The sequence below is a fragment of the Dromiciops gliroides genome, chromosome 6 (assembly GCF_019393635.1).
Source record: "Dromiciops gliroides isolate mDroGli1 chromosome 6, mDroGli1.pri, whole genome shotgun sequence".
Classification (NCBI taxonomy): Eukaryota; Metazoa; Chordata; class Mammalia; order Microbiotheria; family Microbiotheriidae; genus Dromiciops; species Dromiciops gliroides.
In genome coordinates, this window is record NC_057866.1 from 146,165,946 (window position 1) to 146,182,613 (window position 16,668).

At 36.0% G+C, this 16,668-nt stretch overlaps 1 pseudogene; it reads right to left on the reverse strand.

The window, feature by feature from the left end:
- Positions 1 to 3,783: 3,783 nt before the first annotated feature.
- LOC122732109 overlaps positions 3,784 to 16,668 on the reverse strand; it is a 137,115-nt pseudogene continuing 124,230 nt past the window's right edge.

A 16,668-nucleotide genomic window follows, 5' to 3' on the forward strand; every position in this document is an offset into this window, starting at 1 on the left:
ATATATATATATAAAATAACATTAAACGTATTTCTGCATTAGTCATATAAGGGAAGAATTAGAGCAATGAGGAAAAACCTCAAAATAGCAAAACAACAGCACCAAAAGCAAAAGAAATAGTATGCTTCAATCAGAATCTCTACTCCGCAGTTTTTTTTTCCTAGATTTGGAGATCTCCTTCCATCATGGGTCCCCTGGAACTCTTCTGTACCCTTTCATTGGTGAGCAGAATCTAGTCCATCACAGTAAATCAACACACAATGTTGATGATACCGTGTACAATGCTCTTCTGGTTTTGCTCATCTCACTCATCATCAGTTGTTCATGCCAGTCCTTCCAGGTTTCTCTGAACTCCTTCTGCGAATTGTTTCTTACAGCACAATAGAATTCCATGACATTCATATTACCAGAACTTGTTCAGCCATTCCCCAATTGATGGGCAACCCCTCAATTTCCAGTTCCTTGCCACCACAAAAAGAGCAGCTATAAATATCTTTGTACATGTGGGTCCTTCTCCCCTTTCCATGATCTCTTTGGGGAAAAGACCCAAAAGTGGTGTTGCTGGGTCAAAGAATATGCCCAGCTTTATAGCCTTTTGGTCATTATTCCAGATTGCTCTCCAGAATGGTTGGATCAGTTCACAGCTCCACCAACAATGCATTAGTGTTCCAATTTCCCCACTGCTTCTCCAACATTCATTATTTTTCTTTTTTGTCATATTAGCGAATCTGATAGGTGTCAGATGGTATCTCAGAGTTGTTTTAATTTGCATCTCTCTAATCAATAGTGATTTAGAGCATTTTTTCATATGGGAATAGATAGCTTTGATTTCTTCATCAGAAAACTGCCTGCTCATAACCTTTGACTATTTCTCAATTGGGGAATGATGTGGATTCATATAAATTTGATTTAGTTCCCTATATATTTTAGAAATGAGACCTTTGGGGCAGCTAGATGGCACAGTGGTTAAAGCACCGGCCCTGGATTCAGGAGTACCTGAGTTCAAGTCCGGCCTCAGACACTTAACACTTACTAGCTGTGTGACCCTGGGCAAGTCACTTAACCCCTATTGCCAAGCAAAAAAGAAAAAAAAAGAAATGAGACCTTTATCAGAAGTACTGGCCATAAAAATTTTTTCTCAGCTTTCTGGATCCCTTCTAATTTTGGATGCATTGCTTCTGTTTGTACAAAAACTTTTTAATTTAATGTAATCAAAATCATTCATTTTGCATTTCATAATATTCATAATATTCTTTATCTCTTGTTTGGTCATAAACTGTTCTCCTTTCCAAAGATCTGAAAGGTAGACTATTCCTTCCTCTCCTAATTTACCTACAGTATCACCTCTTTTGTCTAAATCATGTATCCATTTTGACCTTATTTTAGTATAAGGTGTAAGACGTTGGTCTATGCCTAGTTTCTGCCATACTAATCTTCCAGTTTTCCCAACAGTTTTTGTCAAATACTGAATTCCTATCCCAGAAGCGGGAATATTTGGGTTTATCAAACACTGCATTACTAATGTCATTTGCTACTGTGTCTCCTGTGCCTAGCCTATTCCATTGGTCCTCCACTCTATTTCTTAACCAGATAGTTTTGATGGCTGCTGCTTTATAGTAAAACTCCAGATTTGGTACAGCTAACCCACCTTCCTGTGCATTTTTTTTCATTATTTCCCTTGAAATTCTTGACTCTTTGTTTTTCCAGACGAATGTTGTTATTAAACTTTCTAGCTCTATAAAATAATTTTTAGGTAGTCTGAACGGTATGGTGCTGAATAGGTAAATTAATTTAGTTAGAATTGTAATTTTTACTATATTAGCTTTGCCTATTCATGAGCAATTGATATCTTTCGAATTTTTTTAGATCTGATTTGATTTGTGTGAAAAGTGTTTGGTAATTGTGATCATAGAGTACCTGGGTTTGTCTTGGCAAGTAGACTCCCAAGTATTTTATATTATCTACTGTTACTTTAAATGGAATTTCTCTTTCTATCTCTTGCTGCTGGACTTTGTTGGTCATGTATAAAAATGTTGATGATTTATGTGGATTTATTTTATATCCTGCTACTTTGCTAAAGTTGTTAATTGTTTCAAGTAATTTTTGAGTTGATTCTCTAGGATTCTCTAAGTATACCATCATATGATCTGCAAAGAGTGATAGGTTTGTTTCCACCTTGCCTATTCTGATTCCATTAATTCCTTTTTCTTTTTCTCATATTTTTTTTTTCGGGGCAATGGGGGTTAAGTGACTTGCCCAGGGTCAAACAGCTAATAAGTGTCAAGTGTCTAAGGCCAGATTTGAACTCATGAAATCCTGAATCCAGGGCCGGTGCTTTATCCACTGTGCCACCTGGCTGCCCCATTTCTCATCATTTCTAATAGCACAATCACACTCCTTCACAATCATTTGCTACAACTTCTTCAGCCATTTCCCAGTTGATGAACATCCTTTCAATTTACAATGCTTTGCTACCACAAAAATAGCTTTATATATAGTTGTATACATTTAGGTCATTTTCCTTTTCCGTTGCTCTTTGAGGTCTAGACCTTGGTGTGATATTGGTAAAGGGTAAATATGGTTTTCTAGTTCTAAATTATTCTGTAGAATGATTAGACCAGTGCACAACTTTACCAACAGTTTATCAGCCTACCTATGCTCCCTTATCCCCTTCAGCATTTCTCATTGCTCATATGTGAGAGGTGGCACATCAGAGTTGTTTTAATTTGCATTTCTTAAGTGAATAGTGATTTAGAGCATTTTCATGTGACTATAGATAACTTTGGTCTTTTTATGAAGACTGCATGCTCAATTTTATTTTACCCTCCAGTTCTAGAATATTGGGATAGTTTCCCTTGATAATGTCTTGAAATATGATGTATAGGCTTTTTTTTTATCATGACTTTGAGGTAGTCCAAAAATTCTTAAATCATCTTTCATAAATTCTGTTTTCCAGATCAGTTGTTTAATTAGATATTTCATATTTTTTTCTTTTTTCATTCTTTTGACTTTATTATTTTTTGTGTCATATAACTATTAGGTTCCATTTGCCTAATTTTAATTTTTAATGAATAATGTTCTTCAGTGATTTTTTAAAAATTTTGACAATTCTTATTTTAAAATAGTTATTTTCTTTGTTGAATTTTTGTGCCTCTCTTACTATTATGCCATTTCTGTATTTTAAAAGTATTATTTTATTCATTATTTTTGTGCCTCTTTTGCCAAACCCTTAATTCTCTTTTGAAAATTTGCTTACATCACTCTCAGTTCCTTTCCCAATTTTTCGTTTGCCACTCATTTCTTTCTTTAATGCTTCCAGGCCAGAAATTCTTATTGGACTTTGGTCCAATCAGCATTTTTCTTTAAGGCTTTGCTTGTAAGAGTTTTCACATTTTTTTCTTCTTTTGAGTTAGTGTCTTGGTCTTCCTTACCTTCATAGAAGCTTTTTATGGTCAATTTCTTTTTTCTTGTTGTTTGCTCATTTATCATTCCATTTCCTGACTTTGTACTTTATGTTGAAGTTGTTTTTTTTTTCAGTTTGGGGTAGGGAAACATGGTACCAAACTTTGGTCCTTTTCATCCTACTATATTCAGACTTAGTTTTGAGGATCTACAAGTTTAGGTTGCTTCCAAGGTGGTGGGATCCAGGGATAGTGGCCACTAATTTCCTGGTCTGGACAAGATCTTTATCATACTTCTTGTAGCACATTAGTGTTCCTCTTGGCCCTAGAACTATGACCGAGAACTGTGTTTAGCCAATAGAGTTGCCAATCAGCACCAATTTCATCCAATGCCATTAAATGGTCCCATGTAATCATTTTCTGACCACTTTTCTGCCCTGAATACTGCTTTTGGACTAAAAATTTCCAAAGCTGCTAGACCTGCTTCAACTTTCAGAGCCACTTCCAAGGATGGTGGTTCCTGCTGCTGTTTCACTCTGGAACAATTCCAACCCTGATGGTATAGAACACTTGTGTTGACCTCCTAAATTGTCTAAAATTGGAAAAAAAAATCTCACTCTGGTCTTTTGTTGGCACTGTCACTCCAAAGTTCCATTTGATGAGCTATTTTAAAGTTGTTTGAAGGGTAAAATTAGGAGAGTTCTGCTGGTTGGCTGCCTCTAATCTGCCATCTTGTCTCCTCACAAAAAACAGACAAACAAAAAATCTCTTAAAAGTTAAAGCACTAATGAAATGGAATAACTTGCTTCAAAAGTTAGTGTGCTTGCCCTCTCCGGAGGTTTTCCTACAGAGATTACATGATGCACTTATTGGGTATATTCAAATGGGCTTTCTTTTTCTTTTGTTTTTGTTTTTAGAGATGAGCTAGATAGTCACTGAAGTCCCTTCAACCACTCAAATTGTGATTTCTGTTATTCATATAGGATATAACTAATAGTACTGACATTTCAAATTTTCTGCCTCCAAGTCAAAACTTCTTTCCTTTTCACCATATACCCACCCAATAATTAGAACAATCTGGTTGTACTGTCCTCCTCATTTCCCTGGATGAGCAATAAGACACTGTCAAAGAAATGACAAAGATTTTGATGTGGATGATAAGCCTATACTTCAATCATTAATTATCATAATGGAGAGGAATTACTCATGTGTTACCATGATAGTGTGGGAAGATTATTTTTCCCTTGCCAATATAATTTTAAGGAAGCCTTTAAATGTTGCAAACTATCTCCTGTTGGGTGACACATGCCTTGTTGCATTAGATTGCTCTAAGCACAAACCAAGACCTGAATAATACCCCCCCCAAATTATAATAGTAACCCTTTGTAAATACATTTAAATTTGTAATAGAAAGACTTTTTTTGAATCCTACCTAAAATATCCTTAAAATATTCAAAGAAAATATGTTATGTCCCCCTTCCCCTCACTATAATCTATATTACTGGTATGAAGAACAAGGTTTAGTTTTTGGTTATCTGTTCCCCAGCACCATTGTCATTGTTTGATTCTGCTGAAATGCACATACCTAAATATAATAATACCTAAAGGCACAGTCTTATAAATTGAAAAGCTAGTGCTTTATAAAAAGTGAAAAGAACACAGAAAGGTTTCCTAGCAACTACTGTGAATCCTAAAGTAAGTCAGTTAAAACTCTGTAGGATGTGCAATGAGTGTAAATGAGGGAGCTAAGCCTATCCACAGATTTACAGATGCCCAGTATAAAGTATAATAAAACTTGCAATGGAGGGTGAATTGGTTGAGAAGAAAATCACATCAGTGTCTTGACAGCTTTATCATTATTTAAATGATTCAGCTTAAATTCTACTATGCTGTTAGTGAGGCCAAGTGTCAGAACCAAAGGGATGGAGTGCAAAAGCAGAGTTAATAGTAATGTTTATTGTCAGCACTCTGGTCATGGGTTTCAAGGAATTTTATCACAGTCCAACATAGTACAAACAGTCAATATTTTAAAAAAAAAGACGCAGAAGAGAGAAATACGGATGCTATTGTCTGATTAATATATTCTCTGATTGTGTAAGGGGTGGGCTGCTTTATGAGAGCAAAATTTACTTGAAACATTTCTATTAGGTGAACTGTTTGATATGCTGTAGTTGTCTTCAGTTTTTTTTATTCTCTTTGAAAGACTCATTTTTTAACCAAGGCTCATAGAAGAACACAACAAAACAAAACAAAACAAAAACCAAAACACTAATATATGACAAATAACTTGAAAGGTTTATATTCGTTGAAAGTCATGTTTCTCTGTTTACTGGATATTTGTATATGTAAGGAATTGCTAAAGGTATAGATATAGTGTGGTATTTAATGTTGGACATGGATTAAGCTATTTCTCTGCATATCTAAGACATGTCTCTAAATCCTGTGTAGTACACTAAGAGGAACAATATCGCATGTTTATGAAATCATAGGTTCTTCAAATAAGAGGTAGTAAATTATAAAATAAACTATTTCCATTTACAGTAATATTAAATCCTCTGACAACACCTAAATGGAACTGATCCCACTAGGCAATAACTGAAGATTAAGAATTCAAGCCAAGTGAACCAAAATGGTAGAGAGAAGCCAGGAAGCTGCGTGGGGTTTTCCTGTGTTTCCCTCAAAAACAATATTTTATCAAGCCATTAAATAGATTTTGCAACTACACAACCTACAAAAAAGACAGAGAGAAACAATCCTCATACTTAAGATAATTTAGAAGACTTCAGGAAAGGCCTGTCTTACCTGCACAAAAGGGGAAAGCAGCTCAGCCAACTCACCAGCAGCTCAACACAGCTGGAGTTCAAACACAGCTGTAGTTCGACACAGCTGTAGCTCAACACTGCTGAGAGTGGGGCAACTGAGAATGGTAAGAAGCTTGCAACAGTGACCCCTGTGACACAAGAGCAGACTTTATAAGTTTATAAATATACTATCATATGGGTAAGAAAAGAACAAGGACCTTTACCATTAACAGTTTCTATGGTGAAAGGGAAGACCAAAATTCAAACTCAGATGAATTTGTGAAAATGCCTACAAGTGAAGACTCAAGTGGGAAGATGGTCTTGTCTCAAGACCAAAAAGCCTTCTTTGAAGAGCTCAAAAAAGACTTTTCAAAATAAATGAGAGCGGGGCAGCTAGGTGGCGCAGTGGATAGAGCACCGACTCTGGATTCAGGAGGACCTGAGTTCAAATGCAGCCTCAGACACTTAACACTTAATAGCTGTGTGACCCTGGGCAAGTCACTTAACCCCCCATTGCCTCACTAAAAAAAATGAGAGAGATAGAAGGAAAAAAATGGAAAAAGAAATTAGAGAAAAGAAAGATTCTCTGGAAAAAAAATCACAAAAATTTACTGAAGAAAACAATTTCTTAAAAAATACAATGGGCCAAATGGGAGAAAAAAATTGGTCAAATTGACAAGGAAGTGGAAAAGCTTACTGAGGAAAATAATTCCTTAAAAATTAAAATGGGGTGGGGCAGCTAGGTGGTGCAGTGGATAGAGCCTCGACTCTGGATTCAGGAGGACCTGAGTTCAAATCCAGCCTCAGACACTTGGCACTTACTAGCTGTGTGACTCTGGGCAAGTCACTTAACCCTCAGTGCCCTGCAAAAAAGAAAGAAAGAAAGAAAGAAAGAAAGAAAGAAAGAAAGAAAGAAAGAAAGAAAGAAAGAAAGAAAGAAAGAAAGAAAGAAAGAAAGAAAGAAAGAAGGAAAGAAAGAGGAGAGAGAAGGAAAGAAAGAAAGAAAGAAAGAAAGAAATTAAAATTGGGCAGATGGAAGCAAATGACTACATGAGGAACCAAGAATCCATAAAGCAGAATCAAAAGACTGAAAAAAATAGAAGAAAATGTGAAGTACCTCATTTGAAAAATAACTGACCTGGAAAATCAATACAGGAGAGATAATCTGATAATTATTGGACTACCTGAAAGCCATGGTCAGAAAAAGACACCATATTCCATGAAATTATGAAGGAGAACTGCTCTGATATTGTAGAATCAAAGTATAAAATTATCATTTAAAGATTCCACCAATCACATCCTGAAAGAGACCCCAAAAGGAAAAGTCCAAGAAATATTTTAGCCAAACTGCAGAATTATCAGGTGAAGTAGAAAATATTCCAAGTCATTCAGAAAGAAACAATATAAATATCATGGAGCCACAGTCAGGATTGCACAGGGCATGGCAGCTTCAACATTAAATAATCACTAGGCTTGGGATATGATATTCAGGAAGGCAAGGGAGCTTGGATTACAACCAATTATCAACTATCCAGCAAAACTGTGCATTATCTTTCAGGGGAAAAGATGGACATTCAATGAAATAGAGGAATTTCAAGGTTTCCTGAAAAAAAAAAAAGACCAAAACTGAACAGAAAAGATGATCTCCAAAGTATGTATAAAGGTGTTAAGGTGGGGGGGAGAGAAGGTTGTTCAATGAGGTTAAACTCTTTACATCCCTTTGAGGGAGGACAATACGTTTAAGTCTTGGGGTCTCTATCTCTATTAAGGCATTGTTATTAAATTGACTTTGATGTGATGATATAAAGAAACTTAATGGGCAGAATAAAAGGAGACTAGGGGGAGGAGAGAAAGGGGGAGGTGGAATGGGGTTAATTACATCATATGAAAAGGCACAAAAAGAACCCATTACAATAGAGGGAAAGAAGGGACTGGTGAGCATCACTTCAACCTTACTCTCATCAGATTTGTTAAGGGGAGGGAATAACATATACTCCTATTTGTATAAAGAAATTTAGCTTACTTTTTAAGGAAGCAAAAGGGGAAGGGGTAAAACCTAGTATATATAGAAAGGAGGGCAGAATCAGTTTAAAAAGGGGAAAAGGGAAGGGCAGCTGATAAAAGGGAGGGTAGTTTGAGGGAGGCAGTGATCAAAAGCAAAACACTGGTCAGGAAGAATAGGGTGAAAGAAGGGGAAGAAAGATTACAAAAAAGGGGAAAAAGGGGCAGCTAGGTGGCACAGTGGATAGAGCACTGGCCCTGGAGTCAGGAGTACCTGAGTTCAAACCCAGCCTCAGACACTTAACACTTACTAGCTGTGTGACCCTAGGCAAGTCACTTAACCCCAATTGCCTCACTAAAAAAATAAAAAAAAAAGGGGGGAAAAGAGGATGGAGGGAAATAAACAGTTAATAATCTTAGAAAAAGAAATTGAACAAGCCTTCAATGACCTCCCTAAGAAAAAATCTCCAGGGCCACATGGGTTTACAAGTGAATTCTACCAAATATTTAAAGAACAATTAATTCCAACACTAAACAAATTATTTGGAAATATAGATGAAGAAGGAGTTCTATCAAATTCCTTTTATGACACAAATATGGTATTGATACCTAAACCTGTCAGAGCCAAAACAGAGAGAGAAAATTACAGACCAATTTCCCTAGTGAATATCTATGCAAATATCTTAAATAAGATATTAACCAGCAGATTACAGCAAGTGATCACCAGGGTAATACACCATGACCAGGTGGGATTTATACCAGAAATGCAAGGCTGATTCAACATCAGGAAAACTATCAACATAATAAACCACATCAATAACAAAACTCACCAAAATCATATGATTATCTCAATAGATACAGAGAAAGCATTTGACAAAACACAACACTCATTCCTATTACAAACACTAGAGAGAATAGGAATAGATGGAACTTTCCTTAAAATAATAAGCAGTATCTACGTAAAACCATCAGCAAACAATATATGTAACAGGGATAAGTTAGAGGCATTTCAAATAAGATTGTGCTGAAACAAGGATGTCCATTTTCACCTCCATTATTTAATATTGTACTAGAAATGTTAGCTCTAGCAGTAAGAGAAGAAAAAGGAATTAAAGGAATTAGAATAGGCAAGGAGGAAACAAAACTCACTATTTGCAGATATGATGGTAGACTTGGAGAATCCTAAAGAGTCAACTAAAAAGCTACTTGAAACAATTAACAACTTTAGCAAAGTGGCAGGATATAAAATAAACCCACATAAGTCATCAGCATTTCTATACATGAGCAACAAAGCTCATGTGTAGAAAGCAAGTGATAGAAAGAGAAATTCTATTTAAAGAAACAGCAGACAATATAAAATACTTGGCAGTCTACATGCCAAGACAAACCCAGGAATTCTATGAACACAATTACAAAACATTTTTCACACGAATCAAATCAGATTTAAATGATTAGAAAAATATCAATTGCTCTTGGATAAGCTGAGCTAACATAATGAAAATGACAATTCTCCCTAAATTAATATACTTATTCAGTGCCATACCAATCGGACTACCTAAAAATTATTTTATAGAGTTAGAAAAAATAATAAAATTCATCTAAAAAAACAAAAAGTCAAGAATATCAAGGGAACTAATGAAAATAAATGCACAGGAAGTTGGGCTAGCCATACCAAATTGGAACCTATATTTGAAAACAACTGTCATCAAAACTATTTGGTACTGGTTAAGAAATAGAATGGTGGATGAATGGAATAGGTTAGGCACAGGACACACAGTAGTAAATGACCATAGTCATCTGCTGTTTGATAAACCCAAAGACTCCAGTTTCTGGGATAGGAACTCAGGATTTGACAAAAACCTCTTGGAAAACTGCATGAGAGCAATGCAGAAACTAGGAATAGACCAACATCTTACACTGTACACCAAAATCAGGTCAAAATGGGGACAAGATTTAGACATAAAGACTGATATCATAGGTAAATTAGGAGAGGAAGGAATAGTTTACCTCTCAGATGTTTGGATAGGAAAATAATTTGTGTCCAAACAAGAAATAGAGAACATTATGAAATGCAGGATGGATGACTTTGATTACATTAAATTAAAAAAGTTTTTGTACACACAGAAGCAATGCAGCCAATATTTGAAGGGAGGCAGAAAGCTGGGGAAAAAAATTACAGCCAGTACTTATTTCTAAAATATAAAGGGAAGTAAATCAAATTTATAAGAATGTAAGTCTTTCACCAATTCAGAAATTGTCAAAAGATATGAACAGATAGTTTTTAGTTGAATAAATCAAATCTATCTATTACCATATGAAAATATTCTCTAAATCACTATTGATTTGCAAAATGCAAATTAGAACAACTCTGAGGTACCACCTCACATATGTCAAATTGGCTAATATGACAAAAAAGGAAAAATAATAAATGTTGGAGAAGCTGTAAAAATTGGCACACTAATGCATTGTTGGTGGAGCTGTGAATTGATTGATCCAACCATTCTGGAGAGCAATTTGGAACTATGCCCAAAGGGCTATGGGACTGTTCATAACCTTTGACCCAGTAGTACCAGTGCTAGGTCTGTATCCCAAAGAGACCATAGAAAAGGGAAAAGGACCCACATGTACAAAAATATTTACAGCAGTTCTCTTTGTGGTGCCAAAGAATTGGAAATCGAGGGAATGCCCATGAATTGGGGAATGCTAAAGAAGTTGTGTCATATGAATGTAGTGGAGTACTATTGTGCTGTAAGAATCTATGAGCAAGAGGATTTCAGAGAATCCTGGTAAGACTTACATGAACTGATTCTAAGTGAGAGGAGTAGAACCAGGAGAACATGGTACACTGTAACAGTAACATTGTGTGATGAAAAATGGTGATAGACTTGACTCATCTCAGCAGTGCAAAAATCCAAAAAAATTTCAAAGAACTCATGAAAGAAAATGTTCTCAACATCCAGAAAAAAGAACTGTGGATTATGCATGCAGATTGAACCATATTGTTTCTAGTATTGTGCCGTGTTTTCTTTTCTTCTTTTTTGAAGTTTTTCCCTTGTGCTCTGATTCTTTCACAATATGTCTAATACAGAAAGATGTTTAATATGATTGTACATATATAAAAAATATCTGCAAGATGGCGGAGAGGAAGCAGCAAGCTGCCTGAGCTCTCCTTCTGTTCCCTCAAAACGAACATTAAATCAAGCCTCTGGACGGATTCTGAAACTACAGAACCTGCAAATAGACAGAGAGACACAGTCCTCCAACCAGAGATAATTTAGAAGACTTCAGGAAAAGGTCGGTCTGACTCGGGCAAAAGGGAGGCCCAGCGCAGGGCAGCAACCCAGCGCCGAGGGGGTCGGGGCAAGTCAGCAGGAGCTGCGGGCCACAGCCGAACAACTGAGGCTCCCGGAACCTGGTTCAAAAATCTGGTGGCCAAGAAGGACAGTGGAAAAACTTACCTGCACCGGCCGAGAGGGCCACGAACGGCGGGATCAGACGCCGGGGTCTGGCGCCTGGCTGGCCGAGCACAATCATACAGGAAGTGCAGGGCGGGGCATCTCCACACACCATAAAGGCCTCAGAGTAAAAGCCCGGTCACACAGCACCTATACACCTGCACAAGAAGCCCAAAACAGGGACCCTGGTGCCCCCAGAGCAGACCTCAACTTAAAGAATAAATAAATAAGCTGCAATAATGAGTAAGAAGCAAAAAAGAGCCCTCTCCATTGAGAGCTTCTGTATCAATAGGGAAGAAGCCAACACAAACTCAGATGAGGACAATAGCCTCAAATTGTCTACATCTGAAGCCTCACAAGGGAAGGTGAATTGGTCGCAAGAACAAAAAGCCTTCCTGGAAGAGCTCAAAAAGGATTTTAAAAATCAATTGCAAGAGGTAGAAGAAAAAATGGGGAGAGAAATGAAAGCAAAACAAAAAAATTATGAAAAAAGAATCAGCAGCTTAGAAAAGGAAGCTGAAGAAAACAAAGCCTTAAAAAATTCATTTGGCCAAATGGAAAAAAAGTTGCATAATCTCACTGAAGAAAACAATACCTTAAAAAATTCACTTAGCCAAATGGAAAAAAAAGGTGCATAATCTCACTGAAGAAAACAGTACCTTAAAAAATTCACTTAGCCAAATGGAAAAAAAGGTGCATAATCTCACTGAAGAAAACAGTACCTTAAAAAATTCACTTAGCCAAATGGAAAAAAAGGTGCATAATCTCACTGAAGAAAACAATGCCTTAAAAATTAAAGTGGGACAGTTGGAAGATAAGGAATCCATGAGACACCAAGAATCAGTCAAGCAGAATAAAAAAAATGAAAAAATAGAAGAAAATGTGAAATACCTCATTGGAAAGACAACTGATCTGGAAAACAGATCAAGGAGAGACAATTTGAGAATCATTGGACTACCTGAAATCCATGACCAGAAAAAGAATCTAGATACCATATTCCAGGAAATTATTAAGGAGAACTGCCCTGATATCATAGAATCAGAGGATAAAATCATCATTGAAAGAATCCATCGATCACCTCCTGAAAGAGACCCCAAAAGGAAAACTCCAAGGAATATTGTAGCCAAATTCCAGAATTATCAGGTGAAGGAGAAAATACTCCAAGCAGCCAGAAAGAAGCAATTTAAATATCATGGAGCCACAGTCAGGATCGCTCAGGACCTGGCAGCTTCAACATTAAAGGACCGCAAGACTTGGAATATGATATTCCGGAAGGCAAAGGAGATTGGATTGCAGCCGAGAATCTATTACCCAGCAAAAATGTGCATTTTCTTTCAGGGGAAAAGATGGACATTTAATGACATTGGCGACTTTCAATCTTTCCTGGTGAAAAGACCAGAACTGAATAGAAAATTTGATCTCAACATACAAGACTCAAGAGAAGTTTAAAAAGGTAAACAGAGGGGAAAAAAAAAAAAAGTTACCCTATTAGGTTAAACTGTTTATATCCCTACACAGGAAGATAATACTCATAACTCTTAAGAACTGTAAATGTATTTGGGCAGAGAGAAGGACTTTATATAGAGGGTATAAATATAAATTGTCTTTGATGTGATGATACAAAAGAATTAAGGGGATAAAAAGGGAGTCTATGGGGAGGAGAGGAAAGGGGAGGTGGAATGGGATGAATTATATCATATGAAGAGGTGGAAAAAAACCTATTATAATAGAGGGAAAGAAAGGAGGGGGGAACATGGTTTCAACCCTATTCTCATTAGATTTGACTCAAAGAGGGAATAACATATGCGTTCATTGGGATAAAGAAACTTAACTCATTCTTTAGGGAAACAAAAGGGGAAGGAAAAGGGGGGGGGCTGATAGAAGGGAAGACAAAAGCAAGGGAGAAAAGGGTAAAGAAAAGGGAGGGGGGTGATAAAAAGGGAGGGCAGATTGGGGGAGGCAGGGGTAAGAAGTAAAACGTCGGTGAGGAGGAATAGGGTGAAAGAAGGGGGGAAAAGTACAAAGGGGGTAAATAGAATGGAGGGGAATAGACAGTCAGTAATAATAACTGTGAATGTGAATGGGATGAACTCTGCTATAAAACGGAAGCGAATTGCAGAGTGGATTAAAAACCAGAACCCTACAATATGCTGTTTACAGGAAACACATTTGAAGCAGAGAGATACACACAGAGTAAAGGTAAAAGGCTGGAGCAGAATATATTATGCCTCAGCTAAAGTAAAAAAGGCAGGGGTAGCAATCCTTATCTCAGACAAAGTGCAGGCAAAAATAGATCTCATTAAAAGAGATAAGGAAGGAAATTACATCTTACTTAAAGGTACTATAGATAATGAAGTAATATCAATATTGAATATGTATGCGCCAAGTGGTATAGCATCCAAGTTCTTAGAGGAGAAGTTAAATGAGTTACAAGAGGAATTAGATAGTAATACTATACTAGTGGGGGATCTGAATCTCCCCCTCTCAGAATTAGATAAATCTAGCCAAAAAATAAATAAGAAAGAAGTGAAAGAGGTGAATAGATTACTAGAAAAGTTAGACATGATAGATGTCTGGAGAAAATTGAATGGGGATAGAAAGGAATATACCTTTTTCTCAGCAGTACATGGCACATTTTCAAAAATTGACCATGTATTAGGGCACAAAAACATCATAGTCAAATGTAGAAAGGCTGAAATAGTAAATGCATCCTTCTCAGATCATGATGCAATAAAAATTACATGTAAGAAAGAGCCAGGGAAAAGTAGAATGAAAATCAATTGGAAACTAAATAATTTCATTCTAAAGAATGAATGGGCCAAACAAGAAATCATAGAAACAATCAATAACTTTATCTAAGAGAATGACAATAATGAGACAACATACCAAAATCTATGGGATGCAGCCAAAGCAGTGCTTAGGGGAAAATTTATAGCTCTAAATGCTTACATGAATAAGAAAGAGAAAGAGGAGATTAATGAATTGGGCATGCAACTTAAAAAGCTAGAAAAAGAACAAATTAGAAATCCCCAATTAGACACTAAATTAGAGATCCTGAAAATTAAAGGAGAAATCAATAAGATTGAAAGCAAAAAAACTATAGAATTAATCAATAAAACTAAGAGCTGGTTTTATGAAAATACCAATAAAATAGATAAAATATTGGTTAATTTGATTAAAAAAAAGAAAGAAGAAAACCAAATTACCAGTATCAAAAATGAAAAGGGTGATGTTACCACCAATGAAGTGGAAATTAAAGCAATAATTAGGAAATATTTTGCCCAACTGTATGCCAATAAATTTGACAATCTAAATGAAATGGATGAATATTTACAAAAATACAAACTGCCCAGGTTAACTGAAGAGGAAATAAAATCCTTAAATAAACCCATATTAGAAAAAGAAATTGAACAAGCTATTAATGAACTCCCTAAGAAAAAATCCCCAGGGCCAGATGGGTTTACGGGTGAATTTTACCAAACTTTTAAAGAACAATTAATTCCAATATTATACAAATTATTTGGAAAAATAGGTGAAGAAGGAGTTCTACCAAATTCGTTTTATGACACAAATATGGTGGTGATACCAAAACCAGGCAAAGCAAAAACAGAGAAAGAAAATTATAGACCAATTTCACTAATGAATATTGATGCTAAAATCTTAAATAAGATATTAGCAAGGAGACTACAGCAAGTGATCACCAGGATAATACACTATGACCAGGTGGGATTTATACCAGGAATGCAGGGCTGGTTCAACATTAGGAAAACTATTAACATAATCAACCACATCAATAAGAATACCAACCAAAATCATATGATTATCTCAATAGATGCAGAGAAAGCTTTTGACAAAGTACAGCACCCATTCCTAATAAAAACACTAGAGAGTTTAGGAATAGGGGGAGCTTTCCTTAGAATAATAAACAGTATCTACCTAAAGCCATCAGCAAGTATTATATGCAATGGAGATAAATTAGAGGCCTTCCCAATAAGATCAGGGGTGAAACAGGGATGTCCATTATCACCCCTATTATTTAATATTGTTCTAGAAATGTTAGCTTTAGCAATCAGAGAAGAGAAAGGAATTAAAGGAATTAGAATAGGCAAGGAGGAAACAAAACTATCACTCTTTGCAGATGATACGATGGTATACTTAAGGAATCCTCGAGAATCAAGTCAAAAATTACTTGAAACAATTAGCAACTTTAGCAAAGTAGCAGGATATAAAATAAATCCACATAAATCATCAGCATTTCTATACATGACCAACAAAGTCCAGCAGCAAGAGATAGAAAGAGAAATTCCATTTAAAGTAACAGTAGGTAATATAAAATACTTGGGAGTCTACTTGCCAAGACAAACCCAGGAACTCTATGAACACAACTACCAAACACTCTTCACACAAATCAAATCAGATCTAAATAATTGGAAAGATATCAATTGCTCATGGATAGGCAGAGCTAATATAGTAAAAATGACAATACTGCCTAAATTAATTTACTTATTCAGTGCCATAACAATCAGGCTACCTAAAAATTATTTTATACAGCTAGAAAAAATAATAACAAAATTCATCTGGAAAAACAAAAAATCAAGAATATCCAGGGAAATAATGAAAAAAAATTCACAGGAAGGTGGGCTAGCGGTACCAAACCTGGAGCTTTACTATAAAGTGGCAGTCATCAAAACTATCTGGTACTGGCTAAAAAATAGAGTGGTAGATCAATGGAATAGGCTAGGCTCAGGAAATGCAGTAGTAAATGACACTAGTAATGTAGTGTTTGATAAGCCCAAAGACTCCAGCTTCTGCGATAGGAACTCAGTATTTGACAAAAACTGCTGGGAAAACTGGAAGATAGTATGGCAGAAATTAGGCTTAGACCAACATCTTACACCTTATACTAAAATAAGGTCAAAATGGATACATGATTTAGACATAAGAGGTGATACCATAGGTAAATTAGGAGAGAAAGGAATAGTGTACCTATCAGATCTTTGGAAAGGAGAA